This window comes from Danio rerio, chromosome 8 (genome assembly GCF_049306965.1).
Source record: "Danio rerio strain Tuebingen ecotype United States chromosome 8, GRCz12tu, whole genome shotgun sequence".
NCBI classification, from domain to species: Eukaryota; Metazoa; Chordata; class Actinopteri; order Cypriniformes; family Danionidae; genus Danio; species Danio rerio.
In genome coordinates, this window is record NC_133183.1 from 20,763,205 (window position 1) to 20,769,643 (window position 6,439).

Here is a 6,439-nt window from a genome sequence, read left to right on the forward strand (position 1 = left end):
ATTAAATTTTTTTTTTTAGTGTGTTTCTCCTTTTTCCTGCTCTTGGCATGTTTTAAGGTGGAACCACCAAATCAAAGAACATGATATCATTAAAAAAACTCAATTTAAATTCCTACCACTGATTCTTTAAAGAACGTTGAAGTTTTTTACTTTATCAGTGACATAAGAGGCAAAAGGTGCATTTTATGCATATATATGACAGGCTTGATATATTACTAGTGCACATTTGAAATATCTACAGAACTCTCACTAGGCACCCTGTAACTTACACTTGCCCTCAACATGTGGCAGCCTGTCAAAAATTCAAGCACAGTCCCAGCTGTCTCAGAGGACTCACATGAAACTATTTTTAACCTATGGCTCATGTGCATGATGGTTGGAGGGTGAATTTTTATCAAGCGTTGGTTATACCATGGTGTACAGCAGATTTGTTTTTACATACACATTCATAACATAAAGCGAAAACTTTCATACTGCACTGATTACAAGGAAGTATGATGCACCTAAAAGCTGAAGTAAAGTAATTTGACAGCTTTTAGGCACAATTTGAACTAATTTTAGACATTTATTAATAAAAAACGAGAATAAATGAGTCACTCATTTGTATAAATCATCATTTACTCTCCCTCATAGGGTTACAAACTGCATGAAAACATGAGAAGATATTCTGAAGAAAGTTGAAACCTATAACCATTGACTTCCATAGGAGGAAAAACAAATGCTGGAAGTCAACAGTTACAGATTTCCAGCATTTAAAAAAATATTTTCTTTCGCGTTAAACAGAAGACAGACACTCATTGAGGTTTAAAACAAGTAAAAGGTGAGTAAATGATTGATTTTGAGGTAAGCTATCCCTACAAAGGCGCTTACATAACCATAAAATGAATACGTTTGTTGTTTTGATAATTCAATCAGGAACTTGATTTCTGCCAAGTGAATTATTTTTCTTTATCCCTACAGGCATATCTTTTGAATGCCATTATTCGAATGAAATCAATTCAATACTTAGCCAGATGAAAAGTATACAAGCAAACAGCTCTTGTTTGATTAACTGATCCAAACACTGCTTTAGAAGCCGGAGGCGAATCCACTCAGACCGCCGAAAAACTAATTAAGAGGAGATTTATTACAGCGCTATGTTTATCAGGCAAGCTGGGGTTAGTAATCTACCTCTTCTTATCTCCTCGCTCTGGGCTGCTCTATGTCAGTTAGTCAGTGTGTCAGTCCATCAAACACAAGTCAGCAGTTTCACAGGGCGATGCTGGGAAAAACCCAACACAAGCGCACAGACTTTGCCCTTTTATCTCGCATAATCAAACAACTTTGTACAGCAACGTCCAAAGGTCCCGTTCAACTTGCACCTTGCATTTGCATAACACATCACATAGCTAACCTGCGAGATTTGTAAGCGAAATCTGCATTAGAGACAGTTTTCAGGAGACCGCTCTGCATATTTGCCAGCCAGATTGCTTTGATCTCAAGCAAACAGGGTCCCATTTGCATCTGCTTACTCGTACGTGAGATTTCGAAGCAGTTTTGTGGTCTGATGTAATGATTTTTCCTCTCCCACATCACTTAAAACGAGCTACCAAGTAAACTGAGAGGGTTGAATGACACCGCAAGACTCTCTTTAAATATGCACAGAGGGATTGAGTAATTCTTTGGTATAAGTAACAACACCAAGTTGAAAAACAAGAGCTGATAGGGAGTGTAAGGTGACTCTTGATGGGCAATAATTATCTTGATGCCACTGGGATTAGGAAACAATAAAAGTCTCATACAAAAATAAAGGAAGGTGATTTTATTTTAAATGTATGCAAACATTAAGAAGACGAAACTAGTTTGGCCGTAATAGTTATTAAAAATGAGTCATGTAGGAAAAACTTGTGAAAAGGTTGGGTTTCATTTAGGACGTATTAACTAAAACGCTTTCGGTGTGCTGTAATAATTGCTAAGCCTCACTCTGAAAAAAAAAAAATCATGCAAAACGATGAATTGCTTTTGAAAAAGAAGGGTTTTAATCCCTCGTAGTTCAATTGCCTGGTCACATTCTACCATTGCCTGGGCTTAAGTTGTGGTTTAAATGAATGGAAACTTCATGGGCAGGTGTCAAAGTGCCACTGCATTAAGCTGCTCAGCATTCATTTATAGACTGCTCTTTGCTTAAGTCTTCAAAGCCATGCAGGCTTATAGGCTACAGCGCTCTGCATACAGAAGAGTGTCTTTGCTTTGGAACCACAAAGTCAAAAGAAACACTCTGAATATCCAAAGCTCGTTTAATTCTTCCTATGATTCTGCTTTTCCACATTTTCTGATTTCTACACTTTGACAATTCGATTTTAGTGATGAACCTAAAACTCCATGAATCTAAAACTCTCAGATTACATGTAATCTGGATTAGGTAATCAGATTGTAAAAAATGAAGTACATGTAATTAGATTATACATTACATATTAATGTACTTACAATCAGATTACAGTAGCTTTTTATTGATTAAATAGTTGCATGTGATAAATAGCTGTGAAATCGTAATTGTATCCAGTTGCATTCAGTAGTAAAAGAAAATCTGAATACATACTTGTAAAATATATGAATATGAATATATATTTAAAATGTGGAAGTTGTTGGCTTTATAATGCTTATTACGGTTTGTTCATTGCTGTCTGGCAAAACCACTTTAACCTAAAATACTTAATCTTTAATATTTTAAAATAATATTTGACAATATTTAACAAATGTTCAGGTTCATAATTCTCTGACTGTCAAAAGACTTTCTGATCAATAAATAAAATATTTCATACTTTTTTTTTGGAATTTAAGTGGTCTATTTCAATGATCCTTTATTACTTTACATTGTTCCGACTAAATACGATTCAAGTTTTAATAAGGTGTCATCTCTGTCTATTTTTACATGAAAAAACTATCAAATCTATGTGATAAACAAGGTAGGATGAAACTAATCAAAAAGTAGTCTGATTACATTACCTAACATGTGTAATCGAGTTTGCAATCAGTAATGGGCCTATCCAGTACTTCTATCCAGTACTTTACCCAGGTCTAAAAACATACCAGCTGTAAAAGCATAAATTAAAATAAATGCTGGATATAACATTGCTTTGATTTAAAATAAACCATAGTAATTACAATTATACACACACAAATATAAACGATTAATTCACATTAAACCTGACCGCTCAAGCCCTTGTTACTGCACCATTGCACAAAAGAAGGCGCTGTTTCCCTCATACAGTATTTCGGGTTTCGTTCAATTGAACAACCCTTACCACAGTTTATCATGCTGGTATTCAGGACTGAGTAAAGGTTGAAAGACGATGCCAATAAGGAAAACAATAAACCGAGCCTAAAACTGTGCATTTCCCGCCATGATATCTCAGTGCTGTAATATACAGTGCAGTCTTCAATGACAGAAGTAGGTCAATGTATCAGATAGACTGTCACACCGGCGGCCATGCTGAGACCGAAAAACAACAACACAGAGATACTCCCCCACTCCCTGTGCCCCAAAAATACTCACACTTGCTGAAAGTCTCCCCTGAACTCACTGATAAGCTTTATCACGATAAAACATTGAGCAGAGCTCAAGTTTAACATGGCGGTTAGGCTATAAGTGCTGTGACCAATTGCATAGCAACTTCGCGCACGAGCATAATAGCATATATTAACTTCCTATTAATTAAACACGAAAATTAAATAAGAAAACACTGACCATTGCTTTTTAAGCATTTTCAAACATGTTTGATTCTTACATAATGAAGTGCGCTTAGCGGCAGTTAACAGTAACTACAGTGAGACGAGTGTTGCCAAATTTTCGCAAGATAAACAACCAACCGTGATATAGAAATCATAAATAAGCTAAATACTTTGCAAATGAGCTAATAATGAAGTAAAACTCTAGCTACTTTTAGTAGAAATATTAAAATTTTAAACTGTAGCTCGCTTCGAATGAGCAAACGTCGATATATTCCTTTAAACTCACTCAAACGATTCACATAGACAACTGATCATTATCATAATATAAAATACATCGCTCTAATGTGCACAACATAAACAGAAGTGCGTATTTACATACTTACATGCTCGACTATACAATCGCAAAACGCCAAAACAAAAACTAATCTGTTTTCGTGCGGTATTATATGAACTAACAAGAAGAAAAACAATCTCTGGACGCCTTATTAAACGTGGACATGGCAACATTGTGAGACGTTTCCTACACTGCGCTCATCGCTGCCCATTCACGCCTGCAAGCGACGAAACAAAACAGAACTATGCAAAGTTTATGATTTCCGTGAACTGGTTATTCTCAGTGTGTGTCAGCGTGGCAGCATTAAAAGTAGTTGATAAACAAATGACATGAACTGCCAGCCAACAGTTGCAGATTATCTGAGTGATATTCTGCGCGCTCGCTCGTGTTTGGGTTAAGATTTTGCGCAGTTCGTGCAACATCAAAGTAAACCCCAATCACGATCATAGCTGTCAAAACTTAATGCTTTCAATTAATATTCTATTAACAGATTAAAATGAATGCTTTTCCCTCTCCATCAAACTTACCTCTCATTTTGACGGTTTATTATCTGCGAATAATAATATAACTCCGGCACATTTGCACAGCGCCGAAAGTAAAACCGAAGAGAAACTCTTAAATCTCCAAAAACAGTGCGATGCAAAAATAAAAGAACCGCTAAAACCTCATAAGTTATTGCACTGCCTACTTGTTCTTCTCATCCGGTTGTTTATAGTAAATTCCGCTTCATCACAGCCTGTTTTTGCTGCGTAAATGCGCGCACTGTCAGCTATGCAATAAAACGATGCCCTCTTCTCTTTCCCTCTCGCTTCTGTGCTCCTCTCTGTAGTCTAACCTACTTTCGGCGCGTGGACACTCACATGATCTCGCTCCACTGGCCCGCCTCGTGCCCCCAGGCAGCGGCGCGCGCGCCAGCTCTCGGCCACGCGCTTTAAGGAGGATCTGTGTGCCAGCTCGAGCGCGCGTGGGAAAGTGTGGCAGTGTGTCACCACAACAGTATCGTGGGAATCTCGCGCGGTTCCTGCGGCTGCGATTGTTTGCGATTACAGCATAGCACCAGTTGAAAAAAATGCAGCTTTCTTTTCTGCCCCGTTGAGTTAAATATGCATGGATGATAATGAGAATATTTCAACTCATTTTTACACAGGGAATAGCTGTCAGATAAATCGGAATAAGGTGCAAACAGTGCCAACAGTGCAGATATACCTCCAACTGCTGCTCTACCGAATGGTTGACCATTTTAAATAATGTTTTACACTACACAGCATTGTTGATTTACAAAAAAATCTAACAAACATAATTATGCTGCATTACAACACTTGACTTTGGTTTTATTGTAAAAACAAAACAAAAACAATACAAAAAAATAATACTAGAAAACATGTTAAATAAGAACCTGAAATATTTTATGGATAACTTAAAAAATAAAGATGATTTAGCATTCAAAAATGTTTTATTTTGATAATGTGTTTACATAAATTGATCTTACACTTCATATTTTTAGATTTTTCATAGTATATGTATTAATTCTGGTATACTTTTACCATAGATCGACATATCAACCATTTGGTAGAGGTTGATATTTTAGAAATTATGAACAAAATGCAGAGTGTGTTAACTAGCGACATTAGGAGTTGCACTTTTTTTTTTTTTGCGAGGGAGTTAAAGAGATATGAGAAATAAGACAGACCAGACCGATATAAGGTTGTGTATAAGAAGTATATTTCTATTAAACAGTCAGTAAAATAGTTTTAAGGCCACTTTGTTAATGCACAGAGATGTGTTTAATAATATCGTGCATTCAGAGAGAAATGGCATGAATATACAGTACCATGCAGTCTTTAAAAGTCCTTGCATCAAGGCCACAGAAAAACCTTCAGTCAACAGTTCTTAAAAGAAAACTATTGTTGTAGTTTAACGTCTAAAGGTTTTAATAATCTAAAGAATCTTTTTTTATTTTTGCAATAAAGTTGCTCTTAAAAATAAAGTTGTTTTTTTATTCACATCCATGGTTCCATTAAAAACCTAACATATACTCTTTGGATTAAAATTGGCCTTTATGGCGTTAAAAGGTTATTCAGAAGTTCTTTACACTAAAATATTTATTTTAAGAACCCAAAGGTTTCTTCTACTCTGTAAAAGGCACTTTCTGGAACTTTTATCTTTGACGTTGAAGGTTGTTTGTGGAACACAGATTTTCTAATGAAAAAGCAAATAATAATAATAATAATAATAACGATAATAATAATAATAACAATAATAATTTTAAAGAAATATAATAAAGGTAAAGCAAAAGAAAATGAGAAAGAAAGCGAAGAAACAAAAAATAAATAAATGAGCGCACACGAGAAAAAGAATACAAAAAATGCTGAATATTAAATAAAGCACACGTTT